This window comes from Coregonus lavaretus, assembly GCF_964263955.1.
Source record: "Coregonus lavaretus genome assembly, chromosome: 2".
In the NCBI taxonomy this organism is placed as follows: Eukaryota; Metazoa; Chordata; class Actinopteri; order Salmoniformes; family Salmonidae; genus Coregonus; species Coregonus lavaretus.
Genome location: NC_139989.1, coordinates 78,174,858 through 78,197,417, shown reverse-complemented (window position 1 = coordinate 78,197,417; position 22,560 = coordinate 78,174,858). Strand labels below are relative to the sequence as shown.

Here is a 22,560-nt window from a genome sequence, read left to right as displayed (position 1 = left end):
GCTGTTATTTTTACAGGACAGGGCTGTTATTTTTTACATGACAGGGCTGTTATTTTTACAGGACAGGGCTATTATTTTTTACATGACAGGGCTGTTATTTTTACATGACAGGGCTGTTATTTCTACAGGACAGGGCTGTTATTTTTACATGACAGGGCTGTTATTTCTACAGGACAGGGCTGTTATTTTTACATGACAGGGCTGTTATTGCTACATGACAGGGCTGTTATTTCTACAGGACAGGGCTGTTATTTTTACAGGACAGGGCTGTTATTTCTACAGGACAGGGCTGTTATTTCTACATTACAGGGCTGTTATTTTTACATGACAGGGCTGTTATTTTTACAGGACAGGGCTGTTATTTCTACAGGACAGGGCTGTTATTTCTACATTACAAGGCTGTTATTTTTACATGACAGGGCTGTTATTTTTACAGGACAGGGCTGTTATTTCTACAGGACAGGCCTTGGTCCCGCCACTAATGTTTCCAGACACTGAATTAGAAGGGAGAGAAGTCAGATACCGCCATTATTATAAAATAAGGAAGTGGGCGGAGCGGTCAAGAGGTGAAAACTGGAGACAGTGGTGGAGGAACCAAACAGGGAGGGATTAAGCTAAAATGGATGTAAAATGAGTAAGGATGAAACTGTATACAAACTGAGAGCTGAGAGGTGGAAAGTTAGATGCTCTGCAGACCACCTCGGCTATATTATCTGTGTAATAAAGTCTATCTTAATTGTACAAAAACTCTGAAAGTACTTTTTGTTTTACTGACGACAAATACAATTTTCGACATCAAAGGCACTACTCAGCCCCCTCACACGTCCAGGCTTTCTGATGGCCTCATGGCCACCATCCCACTTCTGTAGCAAACGGCGGGGCAGGGAAGCAAACCCAGGTTGTTGGTGTGAAAGGCAAACACCCTACACATCATGCCATTGGCACTAAGAGGGTTAACCCACTTGGTGGGAATTGTAACGTGGCTCATATAATGAGGATTGTTGCAATATAGTGGAACAAATATGATACAATTACATATTTCATACGAAATGTGAAATGTAGAACTATGATATATTCATATGCTATATGTTTTAGAATTTGACTTACCCAATCCCAGTTAGCGCCTGTGCCAGGATTCACTATACTATAATTACACCATACATATAATTTCTCTACACACTTCACAATAATCTTACCTTGTAGACTAAATTCACTACAAGAACATGTCAAATCATTGAGATGTTTCCCATTCTGCTCAGAGAGCAACTTCCTGATGACGAGCGGTCTGTATCTATGTTCTAGGTACAGTTGATCTCCCATTCTGCTCAGAGAGCAACTTTCTGATGACGAGCGGTCTGGAGCTATGTTCTAGGAGCAGTTGATCTTGAACTCTGGACGTGTGTTGGGTAGTCTACCTTTGGCTAATCTCTCGTGGACAGACTAAAGTACGGAAACAGAAATGACCAAATTACGCGAGATTTTAGTTCTGGATTAACCGAGATTAGCCTTTGACAGACCTTCAGCTGCTCAGCTACCACTTCTTGTCTTGGCTGATTTGTTCAGGATACGGTCTGTGGGGTCCCACCCTGGCCTCAACATTACTGATCTGTTGAGGAAGGAGTCAGTGGGTCCCACCCTGGCCTCCACATTACTGGCAGTAGTTTAGGAAACTTTTATTATAGTTGAACATCACGTTGTTGGGGGGCGGAGAGAACAGGACACTAAGCCACTCCATATGGCTCGTTGTTGGGGGAGGAGAGAACAGGACACTAAGCCACTCCATATGGCTCGTTGTTAGGGGGAGGAGAGAACAGGACACTAAGCCACTCCATATGGCTTGTTGTTGGGGGAGGAGAGAACAGGACACTAAGCCACTCCATATGGCTCGTTGTTGGGGGGCGGAGAGAACAGGACACTAAGCCACTCCATATGACTCGTTGTTGGGGGGAGGAGAGAACAGGACACTAAGCCACTCCACATGGCTCGTTGTTAGGGGGAGGAGAGAACAGGACACTAAGCCACTCCACATGGCTCGTTGTTAGGGGGAGGAGAGAACAGGACACTAAGCCACTCCATATGGCTTGTTGTTGGGGGAGGAGAGAACAGGACACTAAGCCACTCCACATGGCTCGTTGTTAGGGGGAGGAGAGAACAGGACACTAAGCCACTCCACATGGCTCGTTGTTGGGGGGAGGAGAGAACAGGACACTAAGCCACTCCACATGGCTCGTTGTTAGGGGGAGGAGAGAACAGGACACTAAGCCACTCCATATGGCTTGTTGTTGGGGGAGGAGAGAACAGGACACTAAGCCACTCCATATGGCTCGTTGTTGGGGGGCGGAGAGAACAGGACACTAAGCCACTCCATATGACTCGTTGTTGGGGGGAGGAGAGAACAGGACACTAAGCCACTCCATATGGCTCGTTGTTGGGGGGAGAGAACAGGACACTAAGCCACTCCATATGGCTCGTTGTTGGGGGAGGAGAGAACAGGACACTAAGCCACTCCATATGGCTCGTTGTTGGGGGGAGGAGAGAACAGGACACTAAGCCACTCCATATGACTCGTTGTTTGGGGGAGAGAACAGGACACTAAGCTACTCCATATGGCTCGTTGTTGGGGGGAGGAGAGAACAGGACACTAAGCCACTCCATATGGCTCGTTGTTTGGGGGAGAGAACAGGACACTAAGCCACTCCATATGGCTCGTTGTTGGGGGAGGAGAGAACAGGACACTAAGCCACTCCATATGGCTCGTTGTTGGGGGGAGGAGAGAACAGGACACTAAGCCACTCCATATGACTCGTTGTTTGGGGGAGAGAACAGGACACTAAGCTACTCCATATGGCTCGTTGTTGGGGGGAGGAGAGAACAGGACACTAAGCCACTCCATATGGCTCGTTGTTGGGGGGAGAGAACAGGACACTAAGCCACTCCATATGGCTCGTTGTTGGGGGGAGGAGAGAACAGGACACTAGGCCACTCCATATGGCTCGTTGTTGGGGGGAGGAGAGAACAGGACACTAAGCCACTCCATATGGCTCGTTGTTGGGAGAGAGAACAGGACACTAAGCCACTCCATATGGCTCGTTGTTGGGGGAGGAGAGAACAGGACACTAAGCCACTCCACATGGCTCGTTGTTAGGGGGAGGAGAGAACAGGACACTAAGCCACTCCATATGGCTTGTTGTTGGGGGAGGAGAGAACAGGACACTAAGCCACTCCATATGGCTCGTTGTTGGGGGAGGAGAGAACAGGACACTAAGCCACTCCACATGGCTCGTTGTTAGGGGGAGGAGAGAACAGGACACTAAGCCACTCCATATGGCTCGTTGTTGGGGGAGGAGAGAACAGGACACTAAGCCACTCCATATGGCTCGTTGTTGGGGGAGGAGAGAACAGGACACTAAGCCACTCCATATGGCTCGTTGTTGGGGGAGGAGAGAACAGGACACTAAGCCACTCCATATGGCTCGTTGTTGGGGGAGGAGAGAACAGGACACTAAGCCACTCCATATGGCTCGTTGTTGGGGGGAGGAGAGAACAGGACACTAAGCCACTCCATATGGCTCATTGTTGGGGGAGGAGAGAACAGGACACTAAGCCACTCCATATGGCTCGTTGTTGGGGGGAGGAGAGAACAGGACACTAAGCCACTCCATATGGCTCGTTGTTGGGGGAGGAGAGAACAGGACACTAAGCCACTCCATATGGCTCGTTGTTGGGGGGAGGAGAGAACCGGACACTAAGCCACTCCATATGGCTCGTTGTTGGGGGAGGAGAGAACAGGACACTAAGCCACTCCATATGGCTCGTTGTTGGGGGGAGAGAACAGGACACTAAGCCACTCCATATGGCTCGTTGTTGGGGGGAGAGAACAGGACACTAAGCCACTCCATATGACTCGTTGTTGGGGGGAGAGAACAGGACACTAAGCCACTCCATATGGCTCGTTGTTGGGGGGAGGAGAGAACAGGACACTAAGCCACTCCATATGGCTCGTTGTTGGGGGAGGAGAGAACAGGACACTAAGCCACTCCATATGGCTCGTTGTTGGGGGGAGGAGAGAACAGGACACTAAGCCACTCCACATGGCATCTGGATGGACAATACAAGGTTTATTAGAATTATATTTAGTGGGGTATATTTGTTGGGTTTCCAGGCTATTGTCATGGCTATTGTATTGTCAACATTATGATCTAACGGCTTTATTCTCACCTTGATCTTCTGGGATGTTTCAATGACAAGGCCATCATGGAAAGAGTTGATCAGCTGAAGAGACACATCAACACAGTAATTCAGTATGCCTGGTCCTCGTTGCCATAGTTATAGTAGGGATATAGCATTTTACACAAAAGGGGAAAAACACAATGCCCATTTCAATGAGGATAAAAGTATCCTGTTTCAGGTCGGTTCAGGAAGTGAACTCAAAACCCTCTGAACAATAAAAGTAATATTACCTTTGATCAAATGGCGTCGTTCTGCTGATAAAATGTGGAGATTGTCCATGGACCAGTCACTCTTCATAGAGACAGCTGGGTACTGGAGACTCTACTCTCTGGGTCTGGTTGGAGTCTCTGACAGCTGGGTACTGGAGACTCTACTCTCTGGGTCTGGTTGGAGTCTCTGACAGCTGGGTACTGGAGACTCTACTCTCTGGGTCTGGTTGGAGTCTCTGACAGCTGGGTACTGGAGACTCTACTCTCTGGGTCTGGTTGGAGTCTCTGACAGCTGGGTACTGGAGACTCTACTCTCTGGGTCTGGTTGGAGTCTCTGACAGCTGGGTACTGGAGACTCTACTCTCTGGGTCTGGTTGGAGTCTCTGACAGCTGGGTACTGGAGACTCTACTCTCTGGGTCTGGTTGGAGTCTCTGACAGCTGGGCACTGGAGACTCTACTCTCTGGGTCTGGTTGGAGTCTCTGACAGCTGGGTACTGGAGACTCTACTCTCTGGGTCTGGTTGGAGTCTAACAATTTACAAGTACAATATTTCCACAACGTATTTTTGTTTGTTATTAAACCCCATAGTATTTCATACAGTAATGATGATCAGTAGTATGAGAAATCACCCTGGATCATTATTAAACCCCATAGTATTTCATACAGTAATGATGATCAGTAGTATTAGAAATCACCCTGGATCATTATTAAACCCCATAGTATTTCATACAGTAATGATGATCAGTAGTATCAGAAATCACCCTGGATCATTATTAAACCCCATAGTATCTGAGCATTTGTTGTTGAATCACAGCACCATGTTATTGGCTTATTTGCTATTTCTCCTTACATCTGTTTACGTACTTGAATACCACTCATCTGTTCCCCTCAACAAAATATTGCATTTTAAACGTTCGTTACAGCTCAGCTTTACCACAGATAAGCAGAATTTAACCTGTTAACTAAATGAAAGTCTGCTTCCCTGTTAGTTCGGCTGTAAACTGCATCCTGTTCGTTTAGACACCAATCTGTTATGACCAGTTTCTCTGGTATCTCGTACTTCAGGATGGAAGAGAGTGGTCGACCACTTAGATGGAGAGTTGATTCATTGTTATTTAATGGTTACAGTACTGGATTCAATGGCAAGCGGTACGGGCGTAGCCTCTTGTCATCAGAATGACTTCCATAGAAAACCTCTCAGTATATATAATGCTCTCCGAGCTACTTCCATCCCACAGTTGCCAACCATTATTGAGTGTCACTAATCTCCTACAATAGGATCCCCGTACATAGTATCGTGTGGCACCCTAGCCAGGCCATTCCATCACGTACTCCTTCTAAGATTAGCAACAGTGGCCCCTTATCTATCTTGGCACGCCGACCTTCTGGCCCCCCATCCGTGACCGACAACACATGGCGTGTCCTTCTCCTCTCTCTCACCTACAGCTGATGACTTTAAAGACATTAATAAAATGCTGTATCAAAAGACGTTATATCAAACACCTTCCTAATATTGAGTTACCTCCCCACTTTTGCCCTCAGAACAGCCTCAATTCATCGGGGCATGGACTCTACAAGGCGTTGAAAGCGTTCCACAGGGATGCTGGCCAATGTTGATGCCAATTCTTCCACCAGTTTTGTCAAGTTGGCTGGATGTCTTTTGTGTGGTGTACCATGAGCGTGAAAAACCCAGCAGCGTTGCAGTTCTTGACACAAACCGGTGTGCCTGGCACCTACTACCATACCCTGTTCAAAGGCACACACACACCATCCATGTCTCAATTGTCTCCAGGCTTAAACATCCTTCTTTACCCTGTCCCGTCACCTTCATCTACAAGTGACATCAATAAGGGATCATAGCTTTCACCTGGATTCACCTGCTCAGTCTGTCATGGAAAGAGCAGGTGTCCTTAATGTTTTGTCCACTTAGTGTAAATTGCACAATAATGATCCATTGATGGATTTTCTTGTGTAGTCTATTGTTTTCTCTGTATTGAACCTGCCTGCCACCCACCCGCCTGGGGACTGTGGGTTATGAGACAACCCCCGCATCACTAGCTTGCATGTTCTGCAGCCTTGTAGAGATAGGGAGGGGATGACTGGGAGGCAGGTTGGCATTTATTGTCATGAATCTTGCCCTGGAGGCAGTTCTGCAAAGTGGTCACTAGCTGGCACAGGCATAAAGTAATAATATCTGATTTTAATGCTAACCTTAACCTCACTGCTAATCCTTACCTTAAATTAATTATTTTCCACAAATGTTTACGATATAGCCAATTTTGACTTTGCAGCTGGCATATCTAGAGGAAATTGCGCAGTTCTGCCTCCAGGGCAAGATTCATGACAAAACGTCAACCTGCGACTGGGAGAGGACAATGTAAAATCGATAACGACATTTTTTGACAATTAACATGCTTTTTATTATGAAAAGTACAATATATCCATGTACAATTATGGAGCATATGTCCATATACAATTGTACAATTTGTTTTTCAACATAAAAGACATACGAAAATATATAATATTGGTATTTCAACGGAGGATACATCTAAAACAGTATTAAAAAAGTGCAGTATGTTCTGAGTATGTTACCTTAACGTCAACTCATAACGTCCCACTATAACTTCACGGGAGTCTAGTGGAAAGACTGCATGTTGCTTTGGGTGGATTCATCAACATTTGCAGAATATTCCTGTAATGTCAGATGGCATCTTGTCAGACGGCAACAGCCTAGTCGGCTGCAGACACTCATAAGGAGTTCAAGTAGTTTATTTGCCATTTGCAGGTATTAAAAGTAATACATACATTGTAATTCCTTGTTGGAGCTCATATAGGACAGTACATACCAGTGGAGGCTGCTAAGGGGAGGACGGCTCATAATAATGGCTGGAACGGAGCCAATTAAATGGCATCAAACACATGGAAACCATGGAAACCATGTATTTGATGTATTTGATACCATTCCACTCAATCCGCTCCAGCCATTACAAGCCTGTCCTCCCCAACTAAGGTCCCACGAACCTCCTGTGGTACGTACACACAAACAGTAAAATATATCATAAGAACATCAATAAAAAATGCAAAGTGGGAATATCATAAAAGGAAAAAATGTTCAGTCATGTTCTAAAAGTCTGATGAAAACAGTTTAGGTTGCTTGATTTAACAGGCAGATAGAACTGGGATAGAAGCTGTTCTGGAACCTGGGATCCAGAAACTGCCTAGCAACCACTGGTCCTCACTAGACTGGTGCCCTGCATGTCTATTTGTTCATTGGAGTTTATCAGGTGTTGAAGTGATGTCTGTGTTTGTTGGACACTTAGTGCTGGAATGAGGAGTCTGTTTGTTCCCAATTCTATCAGAAATGATGGTCCTCATTTGAAGGTCCTGAGTCAAGGTCCTCACTATTATAGGAAGATGTGTGTGTGTTTGTGTGTGTGTGTGTGTGTGTGTCCAGTGTGTGTGTCGAGTGTGTGTTTGTGTGTGTGTGTGTCCAGTGTGTGTTTGTGTTTGTGTGTCCAGTGTGTGTGTCCAATATGTGTGTGTGTGTCCAGTGTGTGTGTCCAGTGTGTGTGTGTGTGTGTGTGTGTGTGTGTGTGTGTGTGTCCAGCGTGTGTGTGTGTGTGTGTCCAGTGTGTGTGTGTGAGTGTCCTGTGTGTGTGTCCAGTGTGTGTGAGTGTGTGTCCCCAGTGTGTGTGTGTGTGTGTGTGTGTCCAGTGTGTGTGTGTCCAGTGTTTGTGTGTGTGTCCAGTGTGTGTGTGTTCAGTGTGTTAAAGTTACTGAGGAACCGCAAACATAATGAACCCTAAACCCTGGATAGAGGGGCTCAGTGAATTTGGTGTAGAATGTGTTCAGGTGGGTCAGTGTGTCAGAGGAGACTCTGTAGAAGGACAGAGTGCCGGCTGGCCAGTCCAGATACACTCCTACTCTGTGGGGGCTGGAGGAGGGGACGTCTATGGTAGTGGACTTATAATTGTGCCAGGCTCTGTAACTGTTGTCAGAGCAGAACAGACTCCAGGACTTGTCATTCCATCCAAGCCAACAGTCACCACCCTCTCTTCTCCTGCTGATTCCTTTATATGTCACTCCTATATCAGTCCCACTCCCACTCCACTCTACCTCCCAGTAACAGCGCCCAGTCAGACCCTCTCTACACAGCACCTGTACACAGTCCTCAAATCTCTCTGGGTGATCAGGATACGGCTGCTTGTCTCTCCTCCTATATGTCACCTTTCTGTTCTCCTCAGACAGAGAGAGGAGTATGTTTACTGTGTTTGGGTCCAGTATGAGATCACAGACATCTGATGGATGAAACCAGACACAATATTAGAAATCATCATCATTCACATTAGAATGTTAACTCACTTTTCACTAATTCATTTAATGTAGATGTTTCTAGGTATCAAAAGGAGAAGTTAAGGTAACTTGAGACTTGTTGAATGATCATATGTTATACTGTATGGTAATATAAAACACACTTATTCCCATTAATTACACACACACACACACACACATCCTGAACACACACACACACTGAACACACACACACATATCCTGAACAAACACACAAACACACACACACACAAACTGAACACACACACACACACACATCCTGAACACACACACACACACACACCCTTAACACACACACACATTTCTAAAGTAACACAAACACGTCACACACACACACAGACACACACATTGTCAAAGCAACTCTTTGTAAACTTTGGTGTCCCTGATTTGTGCTTCTGTAGAACTACAGCTGATATTTAATATGACCAAGTAAGTAATGATGGTGGTCTTTGACTTTGACTTCACTTGAATTAAGACTTATTCTTAGTCATATTCTTCACAGCAGTCAACACTCACATTTTCTAAGTCCAGGTTTCATTGTGTTCTCTCCACCATGTTCCACACTGTAGCGGTAAGCAGAAGAACAGACAGTCATTGAGGGATACACCTGAACTCTCACACACACAAACACACACACACAAACACACACACACACACACAAACACACACACACACACACACACACACACACACACACACACACACACACACACACACACACACACACACACACACACACACACACACACACACACACAAACATACACACTGGACACAGTGTGTGTGTTCAGTGTGTGTCCAGTGTGTGTCCAATGTGTGTGTGTGTGTGTCTGTCCAGTGTGTGTGTGTATGTCAAGTGTGTGTGTTTGTGTGTCCAGTATGTGTGTGTGTCCAGTGTATGTGTGTGTGTCCAGTGTGTGTGTGTGTGTGTGTGTCCAGTGTGTGTTTGTGTGTCCAGTGTGTGTGTGTGTGTGTGTCCAGTGTGTGTGTGTGTGTGTGTGTGTGTGTGTGTGTCCAGTGTGTGTGTGTTTCCATTGTGTGTGTGTGTATGTCTAGTGTGTGTGTGTTTGTGTGTGTCTAGTGTATGTGTGTGTGTCTATTGTGTTTGTGTGTGTCTAGTGTGTGTGTGTGTTTGTCCAGTGTGTGTGTGTGTGTGTCCAGTGTATGTGTGTGTCCAGTGTTTGTGTTTGTGTGTCCAGAGTATGTGTGTGTGTGTGTCCAGTGTGAGTAAGTCTGTGTGTTTGTGTGTGTCCAGTATGTGTCCAGTGTGTGTGTGTTTGTGTGTGTGTCCAGTGTGTGTGTGTGTGTGTGTGTGTTTGTCCAGTGTGTGTGTGTGTCCATTGTGTGTGTGTGTCCAGTGTGTGTGTGTATGTCTAGTGTGTGTGTGTGTGTGTGTATGTCCAGTGTGTGTGTTTGTCCAGTGTGTGTGTGTGTCCAGTGTGAGTGTGTCCAGTGTGTGTGTGTGTGTGTGTGTGTGCGTCCTTTGTGTGTGTGTGTGTCCTTTGTGTGTATGTGTCCAGTGTGTGTGTGTGTGTGTGTGTGTGTTCGAGTGTGTATGTGTGTCCAGTTTGTGTGTGTGACTGTGTGTGTACTGATACACGTGCACAAACACACACACTGGACACACACACACACTGTACACCCACACACCCACACACACACACACACACACACACACACACACACACACACACACACACACACACACACACACACACACACAAACATACACACTGGACATAGTGTGTGTGTCCAGTGTGTGTCCAGTGTGTGTGTGTGTGTGTCTGTCCAGTGTGTGTGTGTATGTCAAGTGTGTGTGTTTGTGTGTCCAGTATGTGTGTGTGTCCAGTGTATGTGTGTGTGTCCAGTGGTGTGTGTGTGTGTGTGTGTGTGTCCAGTGTGTGTGTGTGTGTCCAGTGTGTGTGTGTGTGTGTGTGTGTGTGTGTGTGTGTGTGTGTGTGTGTGTGTGTCCAGTGTGTGTGTGTTTCCATTGTGTGTGTGTGTATGTCTAGTGTGTGTGTGTTTGTGTGTGTCTAGTGTATGTGTGTGTGTCTAGTGAGTTTGTGTGTGTCTAGTGTGTGTGTGTTTGTCCAGTGTGTGTGTGTGTGTGTCCAGAGTATGTGTCCAGTGTGAGTAAGTCTGTGTGTTTGTGTGTGTCCAGTATGTGTCCAGTGTGTGTGTGTTTGTGTGTTTGTGTTTGTGTGTGTCCGGTGTGTGTCCAGTGTGTGTGTGTGTGTGTGTGTGTGTGTGTGTGTGTGTGTAGAGTGTGTGTGTGTGTGTGTGTGTGTGGTTGTCCAGTGTGTGTGTGTGTCCATTGTGTGTGTGTGTCCAGTGTGTGTGTGTATGTCCAGTGTGTGTGTGTGTCCAGTGTGTGTGTGTTTGTCTAGTGTGTGTGTTTTTGTCCAGTGTGTGTGTGTGTCCAGTGTGAGTGTGTCCAGTGTGTGTGTGTGTGTGTGTGTGCGTCCTTTGTGTGTGTGTGTGTCCTTTGTGTGTATGTGTCCAGTGTGTGTGTGTGTGTGTGTGTGTTCCAGTGTGTATGTGTGTCCAGTGTGTGTGTGTGTCCAGTGTGTGTACTGATACACGTGCACAAACACACACACTGGACACACACACACACTGTACACCCACACACCCACACACACACACTGGACACACACAGACACACACACCAGACACACACACACACACACACGAACACACACACACACACACACACACACACACACTGGACACACACAGACACACACACCAGACACACACACACACACACACAAACACATTGGACACACACACACACACACTGGACACACACACAGACACACACAGACACACAGACACACACACACACACACACAGACACACACACACAAACACACACACACACTGGACACACACACACACTGGACACACACACACACTGTACACACACACACACACACACACACACACACACACACACACACACACACACACACACACTAGACATACACACACACACTGGACACACACACACACTGTACACACACACACACACACACACACACACACACACACAGTCTTTATATGACTTAGTCCAAGTGGTGGTCAGAATGTTTGTCTTAACTAGCCTGATAACTCCAACATGTCTGATATGAACATTGACATAAACCCTCTACATACTTGAGTTTCTCCAGTCTGCAGTGTGGATCCTCCAGTCCAGCAGAGAGCAGTCTGACTCCTGAGTCTCCTGGGTGATTGTAGCTCAGGTCCAGCTCTCTCAGGTGTGAGGGGTTTGACTTCAGAGCTGAGACCAGAGAAGCACAGCCTTCCTCTGTGACTAGACAGCCTGACAGCCTGCAAAGAGTCAAATCATATTAAAACCACACTGCTATTCTTTGGTGGTGAAAATAGTGGCAGTATATTTTTTCTAAATATTAAGATATATCAGTGTCCTGAAACCTGCCATATCTATTCATATATTAATGTATCATTATTAGAAATTATCATAATATTGCTTGTAGAGAGAAACATGTATAGTACAAATATTTGAGTAGACTGACCAGAGCAGTTTAAAAAGCAGTATCAGTCAAAAGACAGACAGTGAGGTATCAGATTTAGATTGTATTGAGTATACAGTCCACACCATATCTAGTTTGACAGAGAAGCTAATATTTTAAATGAAAGCACTTTATGTATCTAGTCCCCCCATTTGAAGAAGTCATAAGTATTTTGACCAATTCACTTACAGTGTATTAAAGTAGTCAAAAGTTTAGTATTTGGTCCCAAACTTGTTGGTTGCATTTGCAGTTTGTTTTGGTTGTGTTTTGGGTTATGTTTTGTCCAATAGTAACTGAATGGTGGATGATGACTGGATAAATTTTCTGTCTAAGTGAGTAGATAACATGTTTCTAAACACTACTAAATTAATCCTGATAATGCCATGATTAATAAAAATCATGAATGAATCATGAATAATAATGAGTGAGAAAGTTAGAGGCTACAACAAAACATGCTAACCTCTCACCATTACCAATAACAGAGGGGGTATGATACTTGTTCCTCTGTAACTTTCTCATTCATCATCATTCACGATTCATTCATGATTATTCATAATCATGGTAGCATCCACATGAATGTAGAAGTGTTCAGAAACATCTTCTATTCTTACTGACAATACAAGTGAAGTGACTCCAAAATAACAGGACATTATTCACCATTCAGTTTCTATTGGGAAAAACATCATCCAAAACACAACCAAGACAAACTGCAAATGCATTCAACAAGTTTGTAGAATCACAAGCTTGATGTAATCACTGCAGGTAAGGAATATGGGACCAAATACTAAACTTAAGACTAAATTAATTTGTCCAAATACTTATGACTTTTTAAAATGGGAGAACTACATACATAAAGTGCTTTCATTTCTAAACAGTAAAACAGGTATGTATGAATACCCTCAAATAAAAAGTGACATTCTGTACGGTCGCCTAATATGAAACAATTTCAAATCCAAAATGCTGGAGCATAGCACCAAATTTAAAACTGTAAGCTTCACTGTCCAAACACATATGGTGTGGACTATGTGTGCCTGGTAAACACATGTGGATCTGGTGAACAGTTATCACTTGTTGACCAACTACAGGAATACTGACCTCAGAGTCTCCAGTTTACAGTGGGGATTCCCCAGTCCAGCAGAGAGCAGCTTCACTCCTGAATCCTTCAGGTCATTGTTACTCAGATCCAGCTCTCTCAGGTGTGAGGGGTTTGACTTCAGAGCTGAGACCAGAGAAGCACAGCCTTCCTCTGTGACTCCACAGCCTGACAGCCTGCAAAGAGATCATCATGATTTCACAAACACACTGTTAATTTAACACCAGTAGTGTAGAAGGACAATGGCAGATGCATTTGGTTTATTCTCTCAAACAACATATAGATTCATTTTCTGTATCCTAGAATTGTATGGTCATATTGTTATACTAATGTGAACACAAATGCACTGATTAAGTAAGTTTTTCAATATAATATAATATATTATATACATATTATAATATATATATTTCTCTAAACTGAATATTTCTTCCTGATGATTAGTACTTAAATGTCATTTTATGTACTCACAGAGCAGCTCTGGAGGCTTTGACCACTGGCAGCAGCCTCAGAAGACCTTCCTCTGATCTGGAGTATTTATTCAGGTCAAACACATCCAGCTCCTTTTCTGAAGTCAGCAACACAAAGACCAGAGCTGACCACTGTGCAGGTGACAGTTTGGCTTTTGAGAGACTTCCTAATCTCAGGTAGATTTGGATCTCCTCCACTAGAGAATGGTCCTTCAGTTCATTCAGACAGTGGAACAGATTGATGCACCTCTCTGGAGAGGGATTCTCCCTGATCTTCTCCTTGATGTACTTGACTGTTTCTTCATGGCTCTGTGAGCTGCTTCTTGTCTTTGTCAGTAGACCTCATAAGTGCTTCTGATTGGACTCCAGTGAGAGGCCCAGAAGGAAGCGAAGGAACAGGTCCAGGTTTCCTGTCTCACTTTGTAAGGCTTTATCCACAGCACTCTTGTAGACAGTAACTTCAGTAACTTGCGGTTCGGCCATTAGATTCTCATTGTTGTTGATGAATGAGAGGAACACATATACAGCAGCCAGAAACTCCTGAATGCTCATGTGCACGAAGCAGTACACCTTGTCCTGGTACAGCACACATTCCTCTTTAAAGATCTGCGTGCACAATCCTGAGTACACTGAGGCTTCATTGACATCAATGCCAGCCTCTTTCAGGTCTTCTTCATAGAAAATCAGATTGCCCTTCATAAGCTGTTGAAAAGCCAGTTTTCCCAGTGACAGAATGCTCTCTTTATTCCAGTGTGGACCTGTCTCTTCTTTCCCAAGATACTTTTCATTCTTCTGTTTGGTATGAAACTCCACAAGGTGTGAAGCTCTATTTCCAAATGTCACTATTTTCAACAATATCTGTGCTGTCAATGTATTTATCACATGACCACTCCAGCGGCAGCATTGCTATGGCAACTAAGCAGAAACTAGTAACATCATCCAGTTAAAATATGCTGTTCTGTTGTCAATGGATGAATGGCCAATAGAAACCAGATCGAAACTGATAATGGTGCATGTGACTTCAGTTTTGGTTAGCCGCAGATGTCGAAACCTACTTGCTCAATGTCTTTCCATATCTGGGGAAAGATGAAACCAGGCCAGCAGGTGAGTGACTGTTTGACTGTGGTTTTGAGCCACGTGGAGCCTTACATGGGCAAAGGCAGAAATGGGACCATAAACAGCTTCTTCACATCAATTTCCCTGTCAGACAAGTTGATTGTAAAGAAGACTATCCTGCTCAGAACAGTGAACACACAAAGGCAGAAGCTGCTGGTAAAGCAACACTCACGGCGTGATGGAGAGTGGTAAAGCAACACTCACGGTGTGATGGAGAGTGGTAAAGCAACACTCACGGTGTGATGGAGTGTGGTAAAGCAACACTCACGGTGTGATGGAGAGTGGTAAAGCAACACTCACGGTGTGATGGAGAGTGGTAAAGCAACACTCACGGTGTGATGGAGAGTGGTAAAGCAACACTCACGGTGTGATGGAGAGTGGTAAAGCAACACTCACGGTGTGATGGAGAGTGGTAAAGCAACACTCACGGTGTGATGGAGAGTGGTAAAGCAAACTCACGGTGTGATGGAGAGTGGTAAAGCAACACTCATGGTGTACAGATGTTAAATAAATAAGTGTTAGCTTCCTCAGCACCATGCACCCCACTGTTGCCACCGGCGGTGACCAGAAGAAGAAACCGGAGACAGTGACAGACTACAATCACACAAAGGTATATACAGTATCTCTACCATATACAGATAGCCTTCCCATCTGCCAAACACCAAATAGGATCCCCTTTTATTATATTACATTCGTATTATTACTATTAGTAATATCATTCTATATAATTATAACCTTTTCTATTCTATTATATTTTATGTAAAAGCTTGGTGTGGATGCTAGACCAGATGTCCAGACTGTACTCCCCCCCCAAAAAATTGTAAAGTGGTTTTCCCACTGGCTATAGGGTGAATGCACCAATTTGTGAGTCGTTCTGGATAAGAGCGTCTGCTAAATGACGTAAATGTGCCCTTGAGCAAGGCACTTAACCCTAATTGCTCCTGTAAGTCGCTCTGGATAAGAGCGTCTGCTAAATGACTAAAATGTAAAATGTAAATGTACTCTGTAAAAGGGGGTACTCTCCTCTGGCCTGTTGACTGTACTCTGTAAAAGGGGGTACTCTCCTCTGGCCTGTTGACTGTACTCTGTAAAAGGGGGTACTCTCTTCTGGCCTGTTGACTGTACTCTGTAAAAGGGGGTACTCTCCTCTGGCCTGTTGACTGTACTCTGTAAAAGGGGGTACTCTCCTCTGACCTGTTGACTGTACTCTGTAAAAGGGGGTACTCTCCTCTGGCCTGTTGACTGTACTCTGTAAAAGGGGGTACTCTCCTCTGGCCTGTTGACTGTACTCTGTAAAAGGGGGTACTCTCCTCTGGCCTGTTGACTGTACTCTGTAAAAGGGGATACTCTCCTCTGGCCTGTTGACTGTACTCTGTAAAAGGGGGTACTCTCCTCTGGCCTGTTGAGGTGTTCTACAATGTGCTCGACATGGCTGCTATCAACACATGTTGTACAAGCAATGCCTTGACAAGACAGTCAGCAGGAGACATTTCATCATGGATCTGGCATGTGAGCTTGGTGAGAACCACATGAACGCAGAGAAAGAAGCTACAGTCACCAAGCAGGCCGCCAAGACAGCAGGTCCTGTTCTCCCTCTTCCCCAAGAACCACAGCTCCCACTGGGGAAAAAGACACAATGTCAAGACAGCAGGTCATGTTCTTCCTCTTCCCCAAGCCCCACAGCGGAAAAATGCACAATGTCAAGACAGCAAGTCCTGTTCTCCCTCTTCCCCAAGCACCACATTTACATTTTAGTCATTTAGCAGATGCTCTTATCCAGAGCGACTTACAGGAGCATTTAGGGTTAAGTGCCTTGCTTAAGGGCACATCAACAGATTTTTCACCTAGTCGGCTCGGGGATTAGAACCAGCGACCTTTCGGTTGCTGGCACAACGCTCTTACCCACTACGCTACCTGCCACTGGGGAAAAAGACACAATGTCAAGACAGCAGGTCCTGCTCTCCCTCTTCCCCAAGAACCACAGCTCCCACTGGGGAAAAATACACAATGTCAAGTCGGCAGGTGCACACCAAACAAGGCCCATGAAAACTGTGTGCAGGGCAACCGATATGATTTGTTTGTGGAACCGAACCATAAAGAGAAGACGTGATTGGTTCATGTGTAAAGGCTCGGTACAGTGTCTGATACAATCAACACATTATTGTTTTTACATCTTGTCATGAATATATTTCCACAAAAATGTATTTATGCAATTAATCCTTTACAATTGTTAATGCACTGGTGCTTTTGTTTAGGAATACAGCAAATAATTTCACCTGAGCACCTGGCTGGTTATATTATTATTATTGTTATTGTTATTATTATTATTATTTTTATTATTATTATTATTATTATTATTATTATTATTTTTATTATTATTATTATTATTATATTTGTAGTTTCTACTTTGTCAAAATAAACTGTAAATTTACACTATCAAGTTCTATAACTCTATTACTAATTGAATCTACAAATACAGTTGATTAAATGGTTTACACTGTAATGTTTTTATTGTAAGGGAAACAGAAACAGGCTATAGGCCGATTTGATTTTTACTTTGTAGAATTAACTATTGTTGTTATTTTATTGATATATTTCCACTAATATTTCTTCATGCAATTAATCCTTTACAATATATGATGCACTATTTATCAAGCGTTTATTTAACAAACCATGTTTGCACACCTTGCACCTTGCTGGTTGATATGCATCTGATGCATATGCTAAAGTGGACGCCTGGTAACTTTCTCTAGCGGGTTCTTATATGCTGAAAGAACAGGCGGTTCTAGTGTTAAGGACTGGTAGATGGGTGTTGCTCATGCATTCACTCATGCTGACCGGCTCCAGTACTTTGTTCTTGACTAAAGCCTCCAAGTCAGCCTTGACTTTTGGTCTGATAGCCTGATGTCCCACCTTGCCACAGTGGAAGCATGTGACTTGATTTCCTGGTCTCTGATTTTCAGTTGAAACTCTGTGATCAACTTTTCATTTATTTGAAAGGAACACAGACAAGAACAAATAGCAGCAGGAATGGTTATACAACTAGAGACACAATACTGTTAAAATATATATCAGAACAAATAGCAGCAGGAATGGTTATACAGCTTGAGACACAATACTGTTAAAATATATATCAGTATATTATGGAAACTAGTTATTGCAGGTAAATACAATTATAATAATAAAATCAGTAAGGTACACATTTGCACGAAATGATCATGAATGGGCAATCTGTTGGATAAAACCCACTACAGGAGTTATTTTATGGTTTCAGCTGCAATTGTTGTTTGGCCCCATGGATCCTAGCAGTGGATAGTTCTAAATGATATCTATAAAAGTGCTGATCCAATGAGGTGTGGTGGTTGCCATCTTAGTTCCAACATCTTTTTAGCTGCTGTCCAACCTGACAACATTATACATCTTTGCTGTAATGACAGTGGTGCATTTTCAATCAGTAATAACAGTTTGGGGGAACAAGGTATGAGGATACCTCTTTCCAAAACATGTCCCCTGGTCACTCCCAGTACATATGATTAAAGGAGCCCAAGGCACCTTGATTACATAGATCACACAGACGAGCGGTTGTGATTTCTATTAAATTATGTTTTCTAGGTGGAAGGTATACCCTGTGTATGAGATTACAATGTATCAGCTGATGATGAGGATTGTTAGATGAACCCACTAAGTTCCTGATGAACTCAACTGGTGAGCCTCTTTAGCAGCTAGTTCCATGGACACACTGATTTCAATGTCCTTTGCCAAGGTCAGATGACTTTCAGTCAACAGTCTCTTTTGTGTAGCTTCACTCCGTAGCCCACATACTAGTCTGTCTCTAATGATGTCATTTAGAACAGCATTAAACTCAGTGTTCTGGTAGTTTCTTTAATGCAGCAGCAAACATTGTTACTGATTCTCCCTCTTCCTGATGTCTCCTGTGGAACCTGAACCTTTCAGCATTAACTAGTGGTTCTGGTGAAAAATGTCCTTCAAGTATCTCCACAATATCCCCATAAGTCTTATTACCTGTTCTGACTGGCTGTAGCAGGTTGCCTAGTAAATTAAATGTCTTTGGCCCCATTACACTAAAACATGTAGGCACAATGTTGTCCTCATCCATGTCATTTACAACAACAAAATATTCAAACCGTTCTGTATATGAGCTCCACTGTTCAATACTTTTATCAAACTGTCCAATGTTTCCAACAATTCCAATATTTTTTCATTTCTCAATAAGCTCATGATTGTCACTCACTTCAATATTGTCCTCAACCACAGCAATATTTTCCTCAGTCATGTGATCTTCATTCACTTCACTCACTGAAGTTTCCTCCTAAGTTCGCTCATTTAGCAGTTTTAATGAAAAGGTTTGTCTTCACAGTTTAATAAATGTCCTATTCTTTAATCACTGTATATTCCTCCTTTTTAATCACGTTGTTTTCCCGCTCCGATGTCCGTCTCCACTCCTTTTCTGCCGTCCATGACGATGTTAACTCCAGTGGTGGAAAAAGTACCCAATTGTCATACTTGAGTAAAAGTAAAGATACCTTAATAGAAAATGACTCAAGTAAAAGTGAAAGTCACCCAGTAAAATACTACTTGAGTAAAAGTCTAAAAGTATTTGGTTTTAAATATACTTAAGTATCAAAAGTAAATGTAATTGCTCAAATATACTTAAGTATCAAAAGTAAAAGTACAAGTATAAATCATTTCAAATTCCTTACATAAAGCAAACCAGACGATTTTCTTGTTTTTAAAATGTACGTTCAGCCAGAGGCACACTCCAACACTCAGACAATTTACAAACAAAGCATTTGTGTTTAGTGAGTCTGCCAGATCAGAGGCAGTAGGGATGTTCTCTTGATAAGTGTGTGAATTTGACCATTTTCTGTCCTGCTAAGCATTCAAAATGTAACGAGTACTTTTGGGTGTCAGGGAAAATGTATGGAGTAAAAAGTACATTATTTTCTTTAGGAATGTAGTGAAGTGAAAGTAAAAGTAGTCAAAAATAGAAATAATAAAGTCAAGTACATATACCCCCAAAAAACTACTTAAGTAGTACTTTAAAGTATTTTTACTTAAGTACTTTAAACCACTGGTTAACGCTCTTTCTTAGCTAGCTCGACTATGCACTTGCCTCTGCTAGCAATACACTGTGCTAACATTAGCCTAGACTGGACCACAGAAAATAACAGTTTTAAACAGTTATAAAAACCCACTTCTTCCAGACAGAATAGTTCCTGTAGATTCAGACTTACTCATCACCAATCTTTTTGTCACGATCGTCATAAGAAGCGGACCAAGGCGCAGCGTGATAAGCGTACATTATTTTATTAAGTACACACACCCGAAAAAAACGATACGTGGAGTCCTAGGTCATACAACACAAACCTTAACGGAACAAGATCCCACAAACAACAGTGCCAAACATGCTGCCTAAGTATGGGCCCCAATCAGAGACAACGAGAATCAGCTGCCTCTGATTGGGAACCACCCTGGCCAACATAGAAAACACGAACTAGAACAAAACATAGAAAATCACACATAGAAAATCCACACCCTGGCTCAACATATAAGAGTCCCCAGAGCCAGGGCGTGACAGTAACCCCCCCAAAGGCGCGGACTGCGACCGCGCCAACCAAACACAACAGGGGAGGGGCCGGGTGGGCATTCCGCCTCGGAGGCGGATCCGGCTCCGGGCGTGACCACCACTCTCTCGCTACCCCCCAGTAGCGCCCCTGGTCTGGTCTGGCCCCGCTGGCCGGAGCTGGACTGGACACGGGTGGAGCAGATTGCTCAGGCTCCGGTGTGGAGCAGCTGACCGGTGCCTGACCAGGCACAGGTGGAACAGGCACGGGCTGTGCCGGACTGACGACGCGCACCACTGTCTTGGTGCGGGGAGCAGGAACAGGCCGGACCGGGCTGGCGACGCGCACCACTGGCTTGGTGCGGGGAGCAGGAACAGGCCGGACCGGGCTGACGACGCGCACCACTGGCTTGGTGTGGGGAGCAGGAACAGGCCGGACCGGGCTGGCAACGCGCACCACTGGCTTGGTGCGGGGAGCAGGAACAGGCTGGGCCGGGCTGGCGACACGCACCACTGTCTTGGTGCGGGGAGCAGGAACGGGCCGGACCGGGCTGACGACGCGCACCACTGGCTTGGTGCGGGGAGCAGGAACAGGCCGGACCAGGCTGGCGACGCGCACCACTGGCTTGGTGCGGAGAGCAGGAACAGGCCGGACCGGGCTGGCGACGCGCACCACTGGCTTAGTGCGGGGATCAGGAACGGGCCGGACCGGACTGGTGACACACACCACTTGCTTTGTGCGATTAAATCCTGCTCCCTCTGGACCAAAAGCCTCCGTAACCTGGTGGCCTCCTCTCCTAGTCTGCAGATACGCCCTGTCGCTGCCTCCTGCTGCCTAGCCTGAGTACGGGGAGTTGGCTCTGCTCTACCTCTAGGCTCCGCCAACCTCCCTTCCAGCCCCCCAAACCTGGTGGCCTCCTCTCCTAATCCGCCGATACATCCTGTAGCTGCCTCCAGCATCCACGTCGTCCATGCCGTGTGCCCCCCCAAAATGTTTTATTGGGGTTGCCTCTCGCTTGTCCGACGACGGCACAGTTGGCACCGTACCTCCTCTCTCACCAGGGCCTTAACTTTTGCCCATGGCCCTCTGCCCGCGAACATGTCCTCCCAAGACCACCATTCGCCCACATGGGACATCGCCAACTTCTCCAGTTCCTTACCTGGCGTTTGCTCCTGAACACGCTGCTTGGTCCTCTTATGGTGGGATCTTCTGTCACGATCGTCATAAGAAGCGGACCAAGGCGCAGCGTGATAAGCGTACATTATTTTATTAACTACACACACCCGAACAAAAACAACAAAACGATACGTGAAGTCCTAGGTCATACAACACAAACCTTAACAGAACAAGATCCCACAAACAACAGTGCCAAACAAGCTGCCTAAGTATGGTACCCAATCAGAGACAACGTGAATCAGCTGCCTCTGATTGGGAACCACCCTGGCCAACATAGAAAACACGAACTAGAACAAAACATAGAAAATCACACATAGAAAATCCACACCCTGGCTCAACATATAAGAGTCCCCAGAGCCAGGGCGTGACACTTTTGTTATGTCTCGTTGGATTCATAAATACGTCTGTATAACAATTCAATAATGATGAGACAGGAGACAGGAATCAGTTCAACCATTTATCTGGAACGTGATCATCTCAACACATACAAACCCCCATGATGCTCAGCGGCACAATTCCAATACACAGCAAATACATAGATAAGTAAATGGACACTAAACAAAACTCATAGAGGAATTTAAATGTTCAGTTGTAGAAAGTAGGGCCATGGGATAGGGTCAGAAAGGTCAGTATGTTTGATTATAACACAGTGAAGTAGAGGTGGGAGCTAAAAGCAGACATGGACAGTGAGACGGTGTGAGGAGGTCAGGGGTGAAACACTAGATCAGGACAGGTAGAAATGGCAGGGCTGGAAATAGACAGAGACACATTCTGATCATGGCTCAGACCTGACCTGA

General features: G+C 44.7%; 2 pseudogenes across 2 annotated transcripts in view; both read right to left on the bottom strand.

Moving 5' to 3' along the window:
- The window catches only part of LOC311141203 (NLR family CARD domain-containing protein 3-like), a 74,344-nt pseudogene that overhangs the window by 36,041 nt on the left and 15,743 nt on the right, over positions 1-22,560 (bottom strand). The gene's annotated exons all lie outside the window — the stretch shown is intronic.
- On the bottom strand, positions 13,884-15,493 carry LOC311098881 (NLR family CARD domain-containing protein 3-like; annotated as a pseudogene). The gene is made up of 2 exons: positions 15,488-15,493; positions 13,884-14,678 (listed from the first exon to the last, which is right to left on the bottom strand). The product of its transcript is annotated as an NLR family CARD domain-containing protein 3-like (transcript).